This window comes from Diabrotica virgifera, chromosome 1, assembly GCF_917563875.1.
Source record: "Diabrotica virgifera virgifera chromosome 1, PGI_DIABVI_V3a".
Classification (NCBI taxonomy): domain Eukaryota; kingdom Metazoa; phylum Arthropoda; class Insecta; order Coleoptera; family Chrysomelidae; genus Diabrotica; species Diabrotica virgifera.
Genome location: NC_065443.1, coordinates 277,916,417 through 277,939,843, shown reverse-complemented (window position 1 = coordinate 277,939,843; position 23,427 = coordinate 277,916,417). Strand labels below are relative to the sequence as shown.

At 36.1% G+C, this 23,427-nt stretch overlaps 1 protein-coding gene across 2 annotated transcripts in view; it reads right to left on the bottom strand.

The window, feature by feature from the left end:
• The window catches only part of LOC114327602 (ras guanine nucleotide exchange factor P), a 164,065-nt gene that overhangs the window by 131,207 nt on the left and 9,431 nt on the right, over positions 1-23,427 (bottom strand). The window contains exon 1 of one of the 2 annotated variants that reach the window (XM_050642025.1): positions 4,313-4,827. The exons of the other annotated variant lie outside the window; for it this stretch is intronic. The gene's annotated coding sequence lies outside the window, so the exon portion shown is untranslated. Of the gene's footprint in view, positions 1-4,312; positions 4,828-23,427 lie in introns of those variants that run through there. 2 annotated transcript variants of the gene reach the window in all.

Sequence of the window (23,427 nt, the reverse complement as noted above, 5' to 3'; positions counted from 1 at the left end):
ACAGACTGGAACAACGCTACTATGATTCTATTACACAAAGCAGGAGACAAAGCCAATTTAGAGAATTACAGACCGATTAGCCTCCTCAGCCATTTATATAAGTTATTTACGCGAATAATAGTTAAGAGAATGGATAGAAAGTTAGAGACTTATCAACCAAGAGAACAGGCAGGATTCCGAAAAAATTACGGAAAAAATGACCATCTACAAAGTATAAAAACCCTGATAGAGAAAGTAGTGGAATACAATAAACCCCTAGTTCTACTTTTTATCGATTTTCATAAAGCCTTTGACACAGTTGAACTTAGCAAAATATTACAGGCGCTTAAAGAATGCAGGCTAGATTATAGGTATACAAAATTATTACACAAAATATACTTACAGGCAACAACCACTGTCAAATTACATACTAACAGTAATCGCATAAAAATAGAACGGGGGGTTAGACAAGGAGACCCAATGTCACCTAAACTTTTTAATACGGTCTTAGAACATGCTTTCAAGAGTTTGGATTGGATGACAAAGGGAATAAAAATAGATGGAGAATACCTAAACAACTTACGTTTCGCCGATGATATAGTCATAGTAGCTGAGGATCTAGGTATGGCAAGAGAGATGGTACAAGAACTCGTTGTAGCTACAGAAAATGTAGGTTTAAATATAAACATCTCGAAAACAAAAATAATGACAAATTTGGTACCCAACCAGAACATCAGTATTGGTGGGAAGGAAATAGAACTCGTAGATAGATATAAATACCTGGGACATGAAATTACGATTGGCAGGGATAACCAGACTCATGAGCTGAAGAGAAGAATCGGTCTTGGGTGGGCAGCATTTGGAAAACTGAGAGAAACTTTTAAAAGTGAGTTACCCACATGTCTAAAGAGAAAGGTATTCGATCAGTGCGTCCTCCCAGTCTTGACGTACGGATCAGAAAGACTTACCTTAACTAAAGCCTCGGCTACCAAACTAAGAGTCACGCAGAGAAGAATGGAGCGGTCAATGTTAGGAATAACTCTGCGAGACAAAATCAGAAACGAAGAAATCAGGAGAAGAACAAAGGTGACTGACGTCATCGAGAGGATAGCCAGGTTGAAGTGGAGATGGGCAGGACACGTAGCCAGAATGACAGATGGGCGATGGACCAAGAGGTTATTGGAATGGAAGCCAAGAGAAGACAAGAGAAGCGTCGGTCGACCGCCTACAAGATGGACTGACGACTTAAGAAAGGTAAATAAAAACTGGATGAGGGCGGCGCAGGATAGATGGGGTTGGAAACGAGGGGAGGAGGCCTATGTTCAGCAGTGGACTTTTGAGGCTGGATGATGAGGAATTAGTTGGCACAAGCCATATCTGTGTTCATTCCTCATTCCTCATAACTAGAGCTCGGGAAATATGCAAAATGCATATTAAGTGCATATTTGCATATTTTGTATAAATTTTATAAGTGCATATGCATTTATTAAGATTGCATATTTTCAGAGTTTTTCACCTCAAACAACAAAAAAATTTTTAAGGAGAAATGAGATCTAACTAAAGAAAAGTAAAAACTCAGATCTAACTTAAGGGACCGTTCAAGTATTACGTAACGCAGGTTGGGGGGTCAAAAATTTTCAAAAATTGCGTTACGCAATAGTTAAACTCCCATAAGAGTGCGTTACGTAGGGGGGGTTAAAAATCTTCAAAAATGACGTTATGTAATACTTGAACGCTCCCTAACAATAAATCAGAAAATTCTCGTGGGACCACTTTCTGGTAACATCCTTAATCTCTGCCTTTTACAATTTATAGATACGGCAAGGAGACGATGAATATAGAGACAAAAGGGACTCTAAAATATGCAGTCACATTTTGTTAGTGAAAAAATTTTGCTATTAAGTGATGCTGCGCCATATGATCAAAGGTGGACAACATTTAAAAATACTTTTTCCAAATTGATTACTTATTAAGCACACGCTTTAAATAGAGTAACGAAAACTGTAAAGACAGAATTTCCATTGGTCAATAGCCTTGTATCAAATATAAAAAAATATATGTATTTAAAACCCCTTTTGTGAGTACAGGTATATAAAGATCGTTTACTTAATGTGCCTTTACCACCTGAACATGTGATAACTAGATGAGGAACATGCTTAAAGTCTGTAAATTTCATAACCGATAATTTTGAGGGAATTAGAGACGTCATTTGTAATTTCGATGTAGATAACTCAGGTGCTATAAAAAAATGAGTGGATGTTTTAAAAAACCGTAAAAGTAATTTGACACAGATCCAAAACAATTTTGTGTATATTGCTGAATCAATTACTAAATTAGAAAATCGAAACATTTAATTAGACCAAAGTATTGAAATAATTGTCAATTCATTAAATGAAAAAATTAAACACCTTTGGGAAACCAAGAAAATGTATCAAAAATTCTGCACGGTGTTAAAGAAAAGTGAGGGATATCAAAAAATACCCTCAATTGTGCAATATTTTAGGTTTGCTCCTTTAACTTCATATGAAGTAGAAAGAAGTTTTTCCGTGTATAAACAATTATTATCAGATAGACGGTTCAGTTTTTCCGTAGAAAATTTAGAAAAAAATTTAATAATGTATAGTTTTAATTGTAATAAAATAATATAATAAAGAATGATGATGATAAAATATACAGAATAAATAAATGTAATGATGTCGGTAAAATAAATGTAATGATGTCGGTAACAGAAATTTCAATTAATATTTTTTGTAACTTTAGCATAAAATAATAGTTATTTATGATATAAGTGTTAAAATTACACGTTTAAGGCACGCATGTGAAAGTTTGCAGAATGAGCGAAAGCGAGTTCTGCAATTCACATGAGTGCCTTAAAAATCTACCTTTTAACACGCATATCATACAATATTTTTTCTACAAATGTAATTACAGGACAATATCTACAAAAACTTTTACTTGAACTTGACTGACATTCCAATTTTATATTTTTTTTGGCATTACATCAAAATTGCATATACGGTCAATACGAACTGCAGTGCCTTAAAATTTTTTTAAAGCACTAGTGCCTTAAACTAGCATTTTTAACGCTCGTATGGAGTGCTAAAAATTGCATGTTTAACACGGTTGTAGAAAAATATATTTTTATTTAACTTAAATGCTTCGACAGCTAAGGCCATTGGAATAAAATAAATAATTAAATACCTTCAAAACAAGGATTACTGCGTTTTTTATTTATATGCATTTAATGCATAAAAGCATATTTTAGTGCATATTTCAACCAGTGGCGTAACTAACGCCAATGCAACAAATGCGGTGCATTGGGGCGCAGGCCTTAGGGGGCGCAAAACTGATATTCTGGAAAAATTTTAGCAAAAAAATATGTTGAAGCAAAAATATTCGTGGTATTTTATTCCGTTCAGTCACAACAGAATGTTGGTGACTCTTTTGTTTACTATTATCGTTATCTTATCTCCTCGGCGCGACGATGCACATCTGTGTTTATGGCTTTCTCATCACAACTGCTTTTGTTTATTTATCGTTGTTAGCTACAAATATATTCAGGTAGGTTTGACTGAGCTGTAGGTAGGTTTGACTGTAAGAATGCATCATCTAGTAAAATTAATCAAAGTTTGAGGAACGGAACATAAACATTATATTGTTGCTTGCGATATCATGTATACTATACTGTATAGGGCACTGAATAAATAAAAAATGTTGAGTAAAGTAAGTCGTGTATATTTTATCGTCCTAAAAAGTACATTAATTAATTGTAAGTATATAATGTGATCCTTACTTCAGTTATATTATTGGTATTTGGAAATGTTCAGTAACTTAAGGGGCTATCCTAGTGTAAAATTCCGAAATTCATATAAGTACTTTTTTTGGGAATTTCTAATATAAAAATACTGTGCCAATTGTTTTGAAAATTGGCATAAGCATGTACTATAAAAAGAAGTAAAACAATTTTCATTAAAAAATATTAAAAATTAAACGATTTATGCGCCAGATACTGGCACCGTGAAAATAAAAAACATAAGTTATTTCCTATACCATTAACTATGATTTTTGAAAAATATTAAAATTTGGGAAAATGACGAAGTGTTGAATTTTTTTTTTAATTATCTAAAACATTTGCAGTTTCAGAAACCGCCAAATTGACATTTTTTATTCGATCAAATACCCATAGTTGATGGTATAGAAAATAACTTATATTTCAATAATACAGTGGAACCTCGATAACTCGGATTAATCGGGACCACGACCGATCCGGGTTATCGAAAATCTGAGATAGCCGGAGAATATGGTAAAAATTAATAAAATACGGTATACTTACAGATAAACTCCGTTAGAATTGAAATAACATGAAATATATTTATAAATAGGTATGCACAGTATTACCTACTCATTAAAATTACTAAAAAAAACACCAAACTCAAACGTAAGCAGAACAATACCAGACACACAATACTAAAGACCATTGTTTATAAAAGAATTTTTTAAATAGTCTTTCCTAAACAATGCTGACAGTTTGAAATAAAAAGGAATAGATACTACAGACAGCTGGCTGTTGTTTCTGCGGCGTGTACTATGAGTCATTTTTAATCTCGTGTTCAAATTACACACATAAGTACACGACACAGAGAGTCTAGACACATTATCTCTCAAATATTATATTACATACATTTTTATTGTTGAAAGGATTGTCTGATAATTAACTATTTTGATTGGAAATAAGCCACAATTAAATTGAAAAATACAAAATATTGAAAATCAAAATGTTTATCTGATGAAAATCGGTCCGGGTTAGCCGGACTTCCGGGTTATCGGGGGCCGACTTATCGGGGTTCCACTGTAACTTTGAAATTTCATGTTTCAGAGTCTCTATTAGTCCCAATCACTGCAGCAGTGGCGCTGTTTTTATTTTCACGATGCAATGCTCATGCAAATTTTCAAAACAATTGGTACAGTTCTTTTTATTTTAGAAATTAAAAAAAAGTATGTGAATTTCGTACTTTTACACTAGGATAGCCCCTTAATTTTACTTTCAATTAATTTTTTGAATAATAACTCTTTAATAATTAACTTTTAAATTACTGTTATATTTCTTTGTATAATCTTTCTCTGTAGAAATGTCGTTATTAGTTTCGTTGGAGGTTGGGGGGGGGTGGAGATAGGGGCGCACGAGGAATACTTGCATTGGGGCGCAGGTCAGACTAGTTACGCCCCTGATTTCAACTGTTTTTTGTGCATATTTGCATGCATATTTTAGGGTTTTTTAAGTGCATATTTTTCCGAGCTCTACTCATAACATAGCCAAGATATTCTAGTTTGCGCTCTTTGATGGTGTTACTAATCTTGTATTCCTTGTCCGTTCTAGTAGAACCTCAAAATTAGTTATACAAACGAAATGCTTAAAATGGATCTATATAACCAAATCTCGAATGACTCTAGTTTTCTTAAAAGCTTCGGAAAATATTCAGGCCTCTACTCCATATAATAACGTAGAAAGTACATAGCATCTGATGATAGAGATACCATATACCTATCAAGTGGTAAATCGTGACTTCTGAAAAGAGGCCTGGTCATTATGAACGCTGATCTCGCTATTCCTTTACGTTGTTTTATTTTACTAGAGTGGTTCCATTGGCTGTTTATGTTGGTACCAAGGTATGTGTAGCTGTTCACCACACTGGTGAAGCGTCCATGTAACCACTGTTACCATTGGTAACAGTTAAAAATCTTGCAAATAAATATGTATTTTATGACGATGAATAATTCCATTTATTATTGTTTTCACCCATTTTGAAAAAATGTGAAATCTTTGTATTATCCACGTCCGTCTGTCCGTCTGTCCGTAACCACAACCCCTCCGGCAATATAGCAGCTAGAATGACAAATGAGGTGTCAAATGAAAGCTGATAATCCAAGGATGGTACTAAAGGTGAGATATTTGACCTTGGCGGTCTGTCCGTCGGTCTGTACGACCGCGAATATAGCTCCTCCATCATTATACCAGGTAGAATGACAAATGAGGTGTCAAATGAAAGCTTATAATCCAAGGATGGTACTAAAGGTGAGATATTTGACCTAGACGGTCTGTGCGTCGGTCCGTACGACCGCGAATATAACTTCTCCGTCATTATACCAGGTAGAATGACAAATGAGGTGTCAAATGAAAACTGATAATCCTAGGATTGTACTAAAGGTGAGATATTTGACCTAGGCGGTCTGTGCGTCGGTCCCTCCGACCGCGAATATAACTCCTCCGTCATTATACCAGGTAGAATGACAAATGAGGTGTCAAATGAAAGCTGATAATCCAAGGATGGTACTAAAGGTGAGATATTTAACTTAGGCGGTCTGTACGTCGGTCCCTCCGACCGCGAATATAACTCCTTCATCGTTATACCAGCTTGAATGATAAATGAGGTGTCAAATGAAAGCTTATAATCCAAGGATGGTACTAAAGGTGAGATATTTGACCTAGGCTGTCTTTCCGTCGGTCCGTACGACCGCGAATATAACTTCTCCGTCATTATACCAGGTAGAATGACAAATGAGGTGTCAAATGAAAGCTGATAATCCAAGGATGGTACTAAGGTGAGATATTTGACCTGGGCAATCTTTCCGTCGGTCCGTAGGACCGCCAATGTAACTCCTCTGCCATTATACCGGGTAGAATCACAAATGAGGTGACAAATGTCAAAGTTTAGTAAGAATGACTCAACATTAGTAAATTCGTATATCAATCCACGCAAAGTTACACGTAAAATTCAAATATCGTCTTCCAGTTCTACTTTCGATTACTTTGGGTGAAAACCTAGGACTTACAAAGTCCAATTACTTGTTTTATTTTATATTTACCAATAGAAATATATTATTATATTATGTTAGTAGTACCTAATTCAGTAAATAGCCAGACACACGAAAATATTGGCGAGTTTATGTGACTCAGTTGCACTTTATTATATTCTGTTACCAGTCTCATTTGTGGTGACAATGAATGGTTATCTCGCTGTCGCTCGGGCGGCTCGGGACCTGCTAGTACTGAAAATTTTGAAGGAGCGATGGGCGTAAGCGCGCTGTGTATATCAGTAGGGCTGTTACCAGATTTAAATTTGCTAACAGTACCTATAATAAAAAGTGTGCGTGCAGTTCACCATGGATGAGTGTCGCTGCGTAATCGATCAATTACTTGAAAATAATTCTGATTGAAAAATAAAATGAGATTATTGAAAATGAAAGACCTATTTTAAACAATTTAAAAAAGGAATTTAAAAAATTAGCTCGATATTTTAAATTTAGTTGGTACAGTTTTTTTTTTTTTTTTTTTTTTTTTTTCCCTGGAAGCCGTCTGTTGTGAACCGGTTGTACTGCAGCCACTTGGCTTATTGTACATCTTCCATTGTTTATGAAACCCATTCCAGAATTCTGGAACCCTGTACCAGCTTGTACAGGTCTAGTGGGTGGGTGCCATATAATTTTGGAGTCATTTCGATGTCTCCGAAAAGTGTTTGCCGCCTCCGATCCAATGCCTCACAGTCATGCAAAATATGGTTGACTGTTTCAGGTTCTCTGTTACAGAGTCTGCAGCTCAAGTCTCCATGAAACAGCCCCATTGTATGCAGGTGACCCTTAACTGGCGCATGTCCAGTGAGGAAACCTGTTATGACTCTGAGCTGATTCCTGCTTGTTTTCAGCAGTAACTCAGCTCTACTAGCACATGTCCGTCCGATATACATCTTGCCATGTGTTTGACCGGGTACACTCTCCCAGTGTGAGTTGTGTTGGCTTCGGATCCAGGCTTTTTTTCGTTCGCGGACGGTGCTTTTTGGCACTCCCACGGCCGGCTCTGGACCCAGGTATTTTGTAGCTGATGCTCTCTTGGCAAGTGCATCAGCTCTTTCATTGCCGTATATGCCCCGATGACCTGGAACCCATACCAGTATAACACTGTTATGTTGTGCCAGTCTATCAAGTTCTTGTCGACATTCCCACACCAGCCTAGAGTTCACCTTAGGGCTTATAAGAGCCCCAATGGCTGCTTGGCTATCTGTGCATATGTTAACCCGCTGCAGTTCGAATGCCCTCAGGTTGTTTTCTCTTGCACACTGCAAGATTGCAAAAATCTCTGTCTGAAATACGGAGGTACATTCTCCCAGTGGAATAGAAATGTTGAAATTTCCACCACTATAGAATATTCCTGCGCCCGAACCGTCTGCAGTTTTAGACCCGTCCGTATACCAGGTGCAACCCTGCAGTCTGGGTCGAGAGTTTCCTCTGTCCCATTCGTCTCGTGGGCAAATGTCCACTTGAAAAGGTACTTCAGGCATATATCTTGATGTCATATGGTCAGAAATCATCATCCATTCGGCATCATTAATTTCACTCGTTATTTTACTATGTCCTGATTTAACTGGTACGTTGCTCAGGTTTTCTCGCAGTCTATAATAGCCCATTCTCGCCTCACCTCTTATTGTTATATGTAAAGGAGGGAGATCCAGTAGTGCCTCCATAGCTGCCGTAGGTGTGCCCCTCATAGCCCCCGTGATCCCGAGACAAGCAAGTCTTTGCACCTTGCTTAATTTGATGATGGCACTTTTTTGCTGCACTTTTGGCCACCATACCACTGATGCATATGTAATTGTGGGTTTTACTACCATGTTATAAGTCCAATATACCATGTCTGGTCTCAAACCCCACATTTTTCCATGAGTACGTCTGGCTACCATTAACGTAGATACCGCTCTCTTCGTTATTCTTTCTATCTGCTGATTCCAAGTAAGTCTTGAGTCTAATATTATCCCGAGATACTTTACTTCACTCACCAGATTTAAATGTATACCATTTAGACTTAGAGGACCCAATTCCTCTGAATTCCTTCTTTTAGTAAATTTCATGATTTTGGACTTTAGAGGACTGATGTTAAGCCCTACATTTGAAGTCCATTCTGTAACTACTGTCAGAGCCTGTTGCATTCGATCTCTGACTGTACCATTAAATTTTCCGTGGGCTAAGATGACTAGGTCATCCGCATAGCCCAGGACGTGATGCCTATCGTTGTCGAGTCTAGCTATCAGGCCATCCATGACCAGATTCCACAATAGAGGAGATAAGACTCCCCCCTGTGGGCAGCCTCTGGCTACCTGAGCTGACACTGTATCCCCTAGCAACGTAGCATATATCACACGGCTTCTCAGCATGCAGTCTATCCATCTACAGCTTGTTTCGTCTATTCCTTTTAGACGGATCGCCCTTGTGATCGCTTCGTAAGAGGTGTTGTCAAATGCTCCCTCAATATCGAGAAATGCACCCAACATCACCTCTTGGTTTTCTAGAACGTACTCCACTCTCTGTACAAGATGGTGCAGTGCCGTTTCTGTGGAGACTCCCGCTCGATATGCATATTGTCCCCGATGTATCGGACTTTCAACCAATACACCATCCCTGATATGCCTATCGAGCAGTTTTTCTAAGGTCTTCAGTACGAATGACATCAGACTTAATGGCCGCAGAGACTTGGCCCTTTCCTGTCCGATTTTGCCAGGTTTGGGTATAAAAGCCACCCTTATCAGCCTCCATGCTTTTGGTATGTACCCCAGCCCTAAACTAGCCTGCAGTATCTTACACAATTTTTTGAAAAGAAGGTTGTTTCCCTTCTGTAGAAGTATTGGATAAATCCCGTCCGGACCCGGTGATTTATATGGCTCGAATGAGTTTATTGCCCATTTGATTTTGTCCTGGTTTATAACTTCTTTTGCCACATGCCAGTTTTCCCTAGAACCATAATTCATGATATCCAGTCCGGTTTGCCATGTGTCTAGTGGTATCAGTTTTGTCTCAGACTCAGGAAAGTGCACCCTGAAAAGCTCTTTCAGGGTGTCTTCACCATTCTGAGTGTATTCACCTGACTCTTTTTGGAGCGAGGGAATACTTATCTGAGGGTCCTTTGAGAGAACTTTATGGAGCCTTGCCATTTCTGAAGTCCCTTCTATCTCTTCACAATGCCTTCTCCACGATTCTCTTTTTGCCCTTCTCAGTTCCTTATTGTAGTCAGTCAGAGCTTTGCGATAATCGCCCCACTCGCCTGACCTTTTGGCGAAATTAAATTTTCGTCTAACCTCTGTCCTTTGATTTGCAAGATTATGATTCCACCAGGGAACTTTCCTGTTGGAATTCCTGACTATCTCCGGACAGTTGTCTTCGAACGCTGACGTGACAATCTCTTGAAATTGTTCGGCAGCCATGTCTAGGTCCAATGTATGCCTTATCTTCCCGTTAATCCTGCCTAAGCTATATTCTATGTCTGCTTGATATGCTTCCCAGTTTGTTTTACGAGGATTACGATAAGTTTCCTTGATAAGCTCATTGCCTGTCATTTCAAAACAAATGTGTCGATGGTCTGAAAAGGACACCTCATCTGACACATGCCAGTTTTTCACAGTTCTAGCCACGTTAGTCGTGGCAACTGTTATATCAATCACCTCCTTCCGTCGTGAAGTCACGAAGGTTGGTTTGTTTCCTACGTTTAATATGTCTAAATTATGTTGCATTATAAACTGTAGTACTGACTCACCTCTTACATTGGTGTTTGTACTGCCCCAAGTCAGATGGTGCGCATTCGCATCACAGCCAATGATCAATTGCAATCCATTTTTCCTGCAATCTCTCACTAGCTGCTCCAATTCCCTTGATGGTGGTTGTTCGGGATCATCATATGGGAGGTATGCTGATCCTAAAACTATCTGCTTCACCCCTCCTCCATCTATGATCTTCATCTTTACCGTGGTTAAATCCCTGGAACAGTGATTTATCAACGGCAGTGTTTTGATGTTTCGTTTGACTATTATGCAAGTTCGCGGGACATCGGCAGACCGGCTATATATAAGCTCTCCACCAATACCCGATAGACCTCTTATTTTGCCCTTGTAAACCCAGGGTTCTTGTATCAAGGCTACATCAAACCTTCTCATGGCGACAGTAAGTTCTGCCGAAGCTGACTTACTATGCTGGAGATTCGCTTGCAGGATTCTGATTGGAGCCATCAATGCCTCTGATGGTTTTGAAGGATATCTTTTCAAGTCTGTAATACGCCTTGAAATTTGCAGCCTTCAATGTTTTATAGGAGACCTCGTCGATCGTGTATACGAGGATTTGCATGTCCTCTCCGACCTTCCGATTTTTCAACAACCAGTCTTCCGTCTTAAGGTCTTTATTTTGCCTCTCTAAACGGGTTCTGACTGTTGATTCTTCAGCCTCTTTCTCGGGGATGCGGGCGAGGACCATAGGGCGTTTTGGCATGTGGCTGGGATCGACCACATTTAAGTCGACTCCTTCCCACAGGCCCTCCATAGTCCTTACCACCTCAGTAGTCCATTTTTTGGTATGTTCGTTAGCACAGTTTACCCACAGAGTACCTGCGCTAAACGATGTTTTATGGAACTGTAGCAGTTGATTTTGACTTCCAACAGGAGCCTCATCCACTGCTAGCTTTAGTTTGTTGATGATCAGGTCTGCGTGAGCCTGATCTAGTTGAGTATCCGGATGGTGCCTGTGTGCCACCGCTATCCTGAATACTTTTGTGACATTGCTGTATGACCTAGTCTGCTCATGAGAGCTCCTTGGTCTCTTAGCAACCCTTTGTTGCGGGGGGGTAATGGTATTCTCCCGCGGTCTCTTTTTACCCTCGGGTTTTACCAGTACTCCCGTTTTGTTTTTATGGGGATTTGCTGTGGTCCATTTTTGCCTTTTTGGTTTGGTTTGCATTTTTGGTTCCAGCAGCCATTTTTGCCTTTTTCGTCATCTTTCTTTTTTGAGCTCCAGAAAGGCGTTTTTTGCTACTTTGTGCAGAGTCTGTTCCGCTTGGAACAACTTCTGGCTCAGTATTTGGGACAGATACAGAATCCACGACTGAAGTCGCCTCTGTGTCCGTTCCCGTTTTTGTGTTTGTTTTTTCAATCTCGTTCTCCATATTTGTTCCCACGAGTTGGGACGAATTGCTGTCAGGCACGGCAGTGCGCCCTTACCGTGCTAAGGCTATAATCCCCCAGAGTTCGCCATCTCTCTAGGGCATCGCTTTAGATACACTTTACTCCCTGTACCATGCATCCCGTCGGCACGATGGTGTTACACCTTAGGATTGGGAGGATGGATCATTTGGCGTTACCCAGGGTGCACCACGTGGAGGCGATCCATCGCTACACCCCTAGTTGGTACAGTGAAAATCCTTGGTTATGTGGTTGCAAGAAAAATAGACTGTATTGTTGGCCATGTCTTCTGGTTTTTACAGAAAAATGGGTGGACCAGGTTCACGATTTAAATAGTTTTAGAGTTTTAAAAAAGAGACATGAAATTTCTCCGTTACCTACATGTAAGATGTATACCCAATTTGATTCAGTTTGGCAAAACAAGAATTAAAAGTTCTCTTAACCAAGCATTTAAAGCAAATATTGCTAAACATATAATGAGTTTGTTAAAAAAATAGATAGGTACTCGTATATCCTTAGCTCACTTATAATAGATATGTACCGTATGTTTTTTGGCCGAACAAGAATTAGCGTTTCGTGGTCATTTTGAGGGCGACGGCTCTGACATTCGAGGCAATTACAGGGAATTGTTAACATTAATTGCCAAAAAAGGTCAAAAATTTTGCCAACATCTAGAAACATCAACTGTTTTTTCGAGAGTTTCAGGTGATATACAAAATGATATTATTTAGCCATATTTTCATTTTTTTTAAATAAGATTTTTTGCATCTGGTTTTGGCAACACTTTAGAGAAAGTCACGCGTCGTCACTGGTTCACCATGTCAATTGGTTGTTGGTTAACCAAAAGTCGTCTATTTAATATTCCGCGCTTACTGACTACCACGTACTTTGTTTGTTTTTTCATATTGAGATCAAGTCTGTCTGGCTTTCATATCCAGCGAAAGTTAGATTTGTAAACACGTATAGTAAGCAATAAATAGTTCTACCGAAAATTGTCGTTGTGTATTATTTTAATTTGCTGAAGTAATATTCTATAGCAACTATATCTCACGGTAAACTAATCGTGGGTCAAAACAATATCTAATTACACCAGGGAAATAAGGCAAAAATATACTATGTTCGGGACACTTGAGCAGCCAGGTTGCAAAAATGGGTTTTTTGCGTACTATATACCTAATACAATATAAATAGAAAAATGCTCGTCACAGTTCGGACGAGAGTTTTAGTTATTAACAAATAAGTGTCAAAAATGGCAGTTTTTTCATTTAAATCGCCACAGGTAAAATAGTACATTATATACCGCGGGACTGAAGTAGTACATTTAATCCTGAAGGTAAAGTTTATGGCCCGACCGCAGGGAGGGCCATAATTTACCTGAAGGATTAAATGTACTTCAGTCGCAAGGTATATACGATACTTTTCGTACTTCCGGTATGATTTTATTAATTATTTCAATAATTTCAATCAGTTTTTTCTCTCTTCAACTCATTTAATAAACTGTCTTTAAAATAAGTTACCATAGTAACATTGCGTTGTGACAGTTATAATTTAGAAACATTGTCATTACTAGTGTCATTGTAAAGAAACATTGTTATTGATAATTATTGGTATCATGAGTGAAGAAGGTGTATCTGATATTGATAAAAGAGCAGCCGAAGTAGGTGAAGAATTGTTACCACCGAAATCTAGAAAACTATACGAGCAGCAGTACGATGCTTTTAAAAAGTGGTGCCGCTTAAAAAATGTGAGACAACCTACTGAAAATGCGCTGTTAGTCTACTTCGATGATAAATCAAAAGCGGTTTGTGCCTCAACTCTCTGGGCACATTACTCAATGCTGAAATCGGTTATTAACATTAGAGAAGATATTGATATAAGTAAATTTCCAAAATTATTAGCTTTTTTGAAGAGAAGAAATGAGGGATTTAAGCCAAAGAAGTCAAGAATTCTCACGTCTGAGCAGGTAGATCAGTTCTTACGGGAGGCTCCGGATGATAAATATTTAATGCTTAAGGTAAATTTGGAAATTTGTTTATATTCAGAAATTTTAAGAAATCAATTTTTTTGTAGGTTGCACTTATTTTGGGCGTTGCGGGAGCTTGTCGTGGAAAAGAGTTGGTTGATTTAGAAATCGACGATGTGAGAGATTTGGGCGATTCCTTCCTAATTGCGATTAGAAACACCAAAAATAAAATTGACCGAAATTTTGTGATCAAAAATTCAGAAAACAGTGCCATCAGTTTTGTGGCGATATTTCGGAAATATGTGGCATTGCGAAAGACAGGGACAACTCATTCAAAATTTTTTGTTCAATACATCAACAAAGAATGTACTACGCGAGTAGTAGGAAAAAACATGTTTGGTACAATTCCACGGCAAATAGCAGCTTTCTTGAAATTAGAAAATGCGACGTCTTATACGGGACATTGTTTTAGACGCACATCTGCGTCTTTGTTAGCTGATTCGGGAGCAACAATAGACGTGCTGAAGAGACATGGAGGATGGAAATCCTCCAACGTGGCCGAGGGATATATTGAATCGTCTATTAAAAATAAACAAAAAATTTCAGATAAAATATTTGGTCAAGTCGCCGATTCGTCCACTATAGTTATGCCACAGTCCTCATTCTCGCTTCCTGTTTCCGCAGGATCTTCGAAACAAACACCAGTTCAATATGAAAAGGACCTATCTGTTACTCGTCAGTTACCTGCTGCATTAACCCAGGAAAGACTGGTCAATATGACGAACTGTCACAATATTAATTTGAATATTAACGTTAATTACCATTCTAATTAATTATATTTTTCAATAAAATATCCCTTAAATTCGTTTGTTTGTGATTTAATCGTTCCGGGAGTTTCGTCAATATTTAATCCCGGAGGGATTAAATGTGACACTTTAGTACCTGTCACAAGGGAGTGAAGTTGTCACTTTAGGCCCGGAAGTACGAAAATATCGTAATTAAATATCTTATTAATAGTATCATCCCTCTTTTAGTAGATGAGCAAAGGTTTAATATGGCAGTTTTTGAATTTTGGTCCGATTACTTGTTGCTTCGTAAATTTCAAAATAAAACTAAAATTTCGAAAATAAAAAATTTGCTATAACTTATGCAAAAATGACCTTAAGACTTTCAAATTGTATGAAAAGTTAAGTAAAACACTCCATATAATGCACAAAAAATTTTAAGACGATTCCTCAGTTAGTTTAAATTTTATTCAATTTGTTTATCTCAAAGAGCTTTTTTTGCAATGTTATTGTTCAGAAAATTATAATGATATAGCAATTCTATGGAAACTACATGAAAGAAAAATAGTTATATTTTCAAAGTATTTAAAAAAATCATTAAAAAGTTATTTTAATCGTACCGAAAACATTTTACTAAAGAAAATCATTTTTGGCTTATAAACAATTTGAATAACTTTGTTAATATTGCCTGTAGACTAAAACTACTTTGAGATTTGAAAAGCTTGTATTTTTACACGAATTTAAAAAAAACTTTTGGCCTAGGTTAATTACGGTCAAAGTTATCCACTTTTTTTATTTAATTCACAGCTACTTTGTTTATAACAATTAAGCAACCTGGCTAGCGCCATTTTGAAGTTGAAGGTATGTAGTTTATGTGTACAGGTTTGAGTAAACTTTGATCTTCAACAGAGTGGTTAACAAAGCTTTAAAAATGACGTCCTAACGAAATCGATTCGTGGTCGGTGGAGGCGAAATATTAAAATCCGTACACTCAAAAAATTAAATTGATTCTTCAAACATATGCTGCGATTAATATCTCCGGAGGTTGTTGATGAATTTTGATCATAATTTTTTTAATTTGCATGTACTCGTAGTCCTTTAGAGTACGTTATGTATACATACCCCTACCAATCATTACAAAATGTTAGGGGGAACGCCCCTTATCACTCAGGGATATGAAAATCTATTAAGACCGATTCTAAGACCTACCGAATATACATATCTAATTTCATAAAAATCGGTCAAGCAGTCTCGGAGGAGTAAGGCAAATAACACTAAGACAGGAGAATTTTATAGATGTAAATATATAGATGGTTATTAAAAAATAGTGGTTGGGGATAGAAGAGTGAAAATTAAGGGTTGTATGTATTTTTTAATGCTACATAATACAAAATTAAAATAGACAATTTTGTCCAAAAAAATAAAAAAAAATCTCAGGGGGGCAACCCCCTTACAACTTATGTGTATGAAGAATAGGTTAAAACCTATTCTTAGTCCTACAGGATATACAGGGTGTCCAGAAACTCTACCGACAAACGAAGACAGGAGATTCCTCAGATAATTTTAAGACAATTTAACCCAATTCACTTAGTCCGAAAATGCTTCTTAAGGGAGCTAGAGCTCTTTGAAGATGTCGTCTTGTAATTATTTTTTCTGAAATAACTCCAGAACGCTTTTATTTAGAAAAACGAAAATTGGTATGCGTATTTACTTATCAGAGGTGAATCGATTCCACTCATTGCAAATTTCTAGTACCGGTCATAGGCGTCCGTATTGGGTAGAGCAACGGGTATTTTATCGCATAACTTTTTTGTCCTTAACTTTTATGCATTTTTGACACCGGATTATTAAATTGTGAGGTATTCTAGTACTAAAAGGTACTCTTGCTTTAAGTCGGTAGGACACACAGTTTTCTAGAAAAATTTATTTGAAAGTTTTTCGTTTTTGGAATTTGAAAAAAAATTGAAAGAACTTTTCAACAAAAAACGAAGTATTATACCAACATAAAGTAAGAGTAACTTTTAGTACTCGAATACCTCATAATTTAATAATCTAGTGTCAAAAATGCTCAAAAATGCAAGACAAAAAAGTTACGCTATAAAATAACTGTTGCTCTACCCAAAACGGACGCCTATGACCAGTACTAGAAATTCGCAATTAATGAAATCGATATATCTCTGGAATATAAATAAATGTACCAGTTTTCGTCTTTCTAAACAGTTTTTTTTTTAAATTTTTTTTTTTAATTCAAAAAGCGAAAAGTTTTCAAATCGATTTTTCTAGAAAACGGTGTGTCCTACCGATTTAAAACAAGTGTACCTTTTAGTACTAGAATACTTCACAATTTAATAATCCAGTGTCAGAAATGCATAAAAGTTAAAGATAAAAAAGTTATGCGATAAAATAACCGTTGCCCTACCCAAAACTGACGCCTATGATCGGTACTAGAAATTTGCAATAGATGGATTAGATTTATATCTTGAAGATAAATACGCGTACCAATTTCTGTTTTTCGAAATAAAAGCGTTTTGGAGGTATTTAAGAAAAACTAATTCCAAGACGCCATCTTCAAAGAGCTCTAGCTCAGTTAGGAAGTATTTTCGGACTAAGTGAATTGGGTTAAATTATCTTAAAATTATCTGAAGAATCTCCTGTCTTCGTTTGTCGCTAGAGTTTCTGGACACCCTGTATTATGTGTAAAATTTCATAAAAATCGGGCAAACCGTTTCGGAGAAATATGGTAACTAGCACTGTTACAGGAGAATTTTATGTACACAGAAGTAACTGTGGATTAAATAATAAAAATGGCTAACTTTGACCGTAATTAACCTACGCAAAAAGTTTTTTTGAAAATTCGTGTAAAAACACTAGTTTTTGAAATCCCAAAGTAGATTTACTCTACAGTCAATATTAACAAAGCTGTTCAAATTGTTTAGAAGCCAAAAATGACTCTACTTCAATAAAATGTTTTCGGAATGATAAAAATGACTTTTTATTGATTTTTTTAAACATTTTGAAAATATAGGTATTCTTATTTCAAGAGATTTCCACAGAATTGCTGTATCGTTATTATTTTCTGAACAATAACATTGCAAAAAAAGCTCTTTGGTATAAACAAATTGAATAAAATTTAAACTAATCGCCGAATAATCTTGAAATTTTTAGGTCATTACATGTACTGGTTGACTCAACTTTTCGTGCAATATCCAAGTCTTTAGTTCATTTTCGCAAAAGTTATAGCAAATTTTTTATTTTCGAAATTTTAGTCTTTTTTGCAATTAGCGAAGCAACAAATGATCGGACCAAAATTCAAGAACTGCCATTTTACACCTTTGATCATCTACTAAAAGAAGAATACTCTAAATAAGATATTTAATCACCCTATTTTTACCTGTAGCGATTTAAACGAAAAAACTGCTATTTTTGACGCTTATTTGTTAATAACTAAAATTCTCGTCGGAACTGTGACGGGCATTTTTGTATTTATAATGTATTAGGTAATATAGTACCCAAAAAACCCACTTGCAACCTGGCTGCTCAAGTGTCCCGACAAAAACCTTATTTCTCTGGACTAAATGTTTTTTAGACGCACTCCGTTGACTAATACGCCTTCTACTCTGGGCTAATTAGCAAAATTCATGGAAAAGTTATTTACCAGCAATTTTATTGCTGGAATCGAATTATAAGATCCTATATATTAATAATATAGGTATGCAAAGTCCGCAGATAGTGTGCTACTTTTTTTATAAACAAAATCGCGCCGACAAATCGTATTTTTTTCAATTATTGCTCTATAACTCCGAAGATTTTAACTTTACAACAAAAACACTCAAATAAAAATTCACCGCAATTAAATTCTGCAGAGATATGTTTTTCACGATTTGCTCCGACGAAAATTTTCCTCGGAAAATGTGGGTTTTCCTAACAAAAACTCTAATTTTCAAATAAAGTTTTAGGTAAGTAATTATTAATTAATAATTAAATAACTTAGTGACATCAAAGCTTTCTTGGTATATATTGTAATTCCAGAAGCCGGTGAAAATTAAACGAATATTTTAGCAACAATTCAATTGTTAATTAACAATTTATGATCGCAATAATAACCAAAATAATCATGATACATTGATGAAACTTATAAAGATTATAAAGATGAGATGGAGGAGGCCGATCCTGACTGTATGTCGGAACGGTGTGTTTATTTTGGCTCTACAAAATAGTTCAAATTAAGTGAGAATAAGTTTTCAAAATTTAACCAAACTTGGTGAAATTATTAGTGATCAATTGAATCTCAACTTTCCAAATTTGTAAGTACAGTTTTACTGTAATTTCCACAGAAAACATCTAATTAGTATTTAACATTATTGTAAATTTTTATATCGAAATCTGCTTGACGTTAAACAAAAACATTTAATTACCATCGACCTGTGTGTCCACTCGGCTTTTTTCCCAGCCGGGGACAGGTCCGTACTTAGAAATGTTTAAAAATCGATCAAGATGTCACAAAGCGGTGAAATAAATTTACCAGGAAATTCTCAAATGGATAATTCTATACCAAGAAGTTACTCTACCGCCCTTATTCAACAAAAACATCCCTCTAAGCGCCAGGCAATCATTTTTAATTCCATTGAAGATGCGAAAATACAAGATTACCTCCTCCCGCTGGGAAAAATCATTCATCCAAAAAATATACTATTCTGCTCTAGATTATCAAACAATAGAATATGTTTGTATTTATCATCTGAAAATATCGTAGAAAAATTCATGACTGAAAATAACGGCAACATTGTGGTTAATAATCAGATTATACAAGCTCGAAGGTATATAACTCCTTCCGAAAGAATTATTCTCTCTAATGTTTGTCCATCAATTCCTCATGATGTATTAATTAAAGAACTCGAGTCCATGGGACTTGTTATTCAATCTACAATGTCCTTTTTAAAAATTGGTGCACCGTTACCTGAATTTAGTCATATAATGAGCTTCAGAAGGCAAATCTTTATCAGCCCAACAGACCTCACAATTCCAGAATCGTTTTTAATCAACTACGATAATACTTCATACAGAATATTCTTATCGAGTGGCAACTTGACATGTTACAACTGTAAACAAAATGGTCATACGGCAACTAACTGCAAAAACCCTATCAATCCAAACTCAAATCCTATCGCTTCGACCTCGGTAGAAAACATCCCAACATTCACTCCTCCAGAAATATCAACCAGCATACCAGAACCTATCAATCCAAAACCAAATCCTATTGCTCCAACCACAGCAGAAAAAAACCCAATATTAAATCCTCCAGAAATATCAACCATCACACCAGCATCTGTTTCAATTCAATCAGCTACCCCAACTACAAACAATCAACTGAACCCCAAAGAAACTGAGAGCGAATCAACTACCTTACATATGAATATTGAGTCTTCACAAAATAGTTCAAAAAGAACGATTGACGATACCTTAAGTCCTCCCCCGCCCCCTAACGATACCACTGATAAACCGATGTTTACCAATCCAGCAGAAATAGCACTTAATCCCAAGAAAAAGAAAAAACAAAATAAAGGAAAATCTCTAGAAGCATTCATAAACCAGCAGTCGCCACCATTTGTTCTAAGCTATGTTCAGATAACAGACCTATTCGAAAACATAAAGAGTTCACCCGATCCACTTATTACCGTTGAAAATTATACAGATAACTTTACAGCTCTCATCGATATGTTAAACAAAATATATCCCTATACTCAAGACAGATCTACAAAGACCCGAAATACCAAATTAAGGAAAATTCTTCTAAAACACTTACAGATGCAAATCCCACAGGACCTAGTATCCGATACAGAAAGTGACTCCTCACAAACAAATCAATAAATAAATTTAATAAATTAAAATGGAATTTAATAAATTAATACAGTGGAATATAAATGGCTATTTCAATAATTTACCCATGCTACAGATCATTCTTTCAGAACAAAATCCAGATTTTGTATGTTTACAAGAGACCAATTTTAAACCAAATCAAAATATAATCTTAAGAAACTATGTTTGTCATAATCAAATAAGACTTAACCAAAACATTGCTAGTGGCGGTGTATCAATTTTAATTAATAATTCATATGACTCGATAAGAATACCTCTAAATACTAACTTAGAGGCCATTGCTGTCACCGTTATTGGGAAAACTAATATAAACATTTGCAACATATATCTACCTCCTGGAGCAGTAATTTCCAGAAACGAACTAGAGGATCTTTTTAAACAAATTCCTACTCCTCGAATCATTTTGGGTGACCTAAACGCATATAATCACATCTGGGGATCCGCATATAAAGATCAACGGGGTACCGCCATTGAAGAAATTATAGATCATCTTAATTTGTCTCTCTTAAATGACGGAAGCCCGACTAGATTTAATATAAGAACTGGAGAAGCTACACCACTTGATCTAACAATATGTGACAGTGAACTTTACCCACATTTGTCTTGGTATCCAATGCAGTACACATACAACACTGACCATTATCCATTAATTATAGAAAACAATCAACATAAACGCACAACCCATTTCTCTCCCAAATGGAAAATAGATAAAGCCGATTGGAAGCATTTCGCCCAACAGATAGAATCATATATAAACAAGTGCTCGACAACAATAATTAATGTCGAAGAATGTCTAGACAATTTGACCCAAATAATTATTAAGGCAGCTGAAAACTCAATCGGTAAAACAGCTCCAACGAAACATTCAACACCAGTTCCATGGTGGAACGAGTCTTGTAAAAAGGTCATTAGAGAAAGTAAAACTGCCTTTAATAAATATAAAAGAAATAAATCACTTGAAAACCAACTAGAATATAAGAGAACTCGAGCCATAACTAGATTGACAATAAAGACAGCTAAACGTCAATCCTGGATTGATTATGTTTCTAAAATAAACAGCTCTACTCCTATGAGTGACATATGGAAGAAGATAAAACGAATATCGGGAAAAAGTTTAAATTTAAAAATCAACTCACTAAATATTCAAGATAAGGTTATTACCTCCGACAACGAAATCGCAGAAGAAATGGCTAACACTTATAAACACAGATCTAGTAATACCCAGTATAACCAGAGCTTTATTACACTTAAGCAACATGAAGAACGTAATCTAATTAACTTCGATGAGATAGATAAAAGTCCTATAAACTCTCCTTTTTTAATGGAAGAATACAACGAAGCCCTTAACTCATTTAAAGATTCGGCAGTGGGACCTGATGATATTCCGGTAAAATTTATAAAAAATTTACCTTCGAACGCTCACCAGTACTTACTAAGGTTATTTAATTTAATCTGGACTCAACATAAATTTCCACCAAAATGGTCAGAATCTATTATTATACCAATTTTAAAACCAAACAATCCAAAAAGTAATCCAAATGCATATAGACCAATATATTTGACATGTGCTATGGGTAAATTAATGGAAAAAATTGTAAATAAAAGGCTTTTATGGACTCTTGAGAATCGAAACCTAATCATTCCAAATCAAAGTGGTTTTCGTAGAAATCGATCAACAATAGACAATATTTTAGCATTAGAAAATGACATACTTGAAGCTTTTGCTGTCAATCAAAAATGCGTCGCTATATTTTTTGACATCGGGGGAGCCTATGATGTCACTTGGAAACACCTAATAGTCAAGAAACTACATAATTTAAATATCAGGGGACACTGCCTAGCGTTCATTAACAATTTCCTTACCAATAGATCATTCCAACTTAAAACTAATGGTATGCTATCACCAAAAACAAAACTAGAGAATGGTATTCCACAAGGATCAGTGTTAAGCCCTACACTTTTTTTAGTAGCAATAAATGATGTCCTAACCAATATGAACTTACTACTGAAAGGTCTCTTATACGCAGACGACCTTGTTATCTATGCGAGAAGTCAAAATATGGAAAACATCACGAATATACTACAAACGTTCTTACATCAACTAGAGAAATGGTCGCAAAGTTGTGGGTTTCAATTTTCTACAGAAAAAACACAATTTATATTATTCTCAAAGAAAAGCTGCCCTAATCACCCTTCACTCTCACTATATAACAATTCGTTAGTTCGGAAAAATACTGTAAAATTTTTAGGAATGACATTCGACCAACATCTAAATTGGAAAGAACATATTAAGAAACTGGCAATCGAATGCCAAGGAAGACTTAATATCATTAAATCATTGTCAAAAAAAGACTGGGGAGCAGATAGACAAACTATGCTCTCTATCTACAGAACTCTAATCAGATCTAAATTAGACTATGGCGCGATAGCATATTCATCGGCTACTGAGTCTTCTCTTAAAATTTTAGATTCAATCCACAATACTGCACTCCGCATTGTCCTGGGAGCTTTCAGAACCACACCAATAGAAAGCCTGTATTGTGAAGCAGCTGAACCATCACTGTATTACAGAAGAATGTACTTAAAGTTAACCTATGCAATTAAATCAAATGCAAATCCTAATAACCACACCTTCAAATATGATCACCTTAACCGATTATCAACATTTTTCTCCAATAAACCACGTCTACACAAACCTTTCTACCACCGAATCAAAATGGATCTCTCATCTCTTAACACCACCTTACCTCCTTGCTATCCTGTTAGTTTTGAACCTGCTACGCCATGGAATTTGGGAGTACCAAAAATAATTACCACCTTAACTTCATTGGACAAA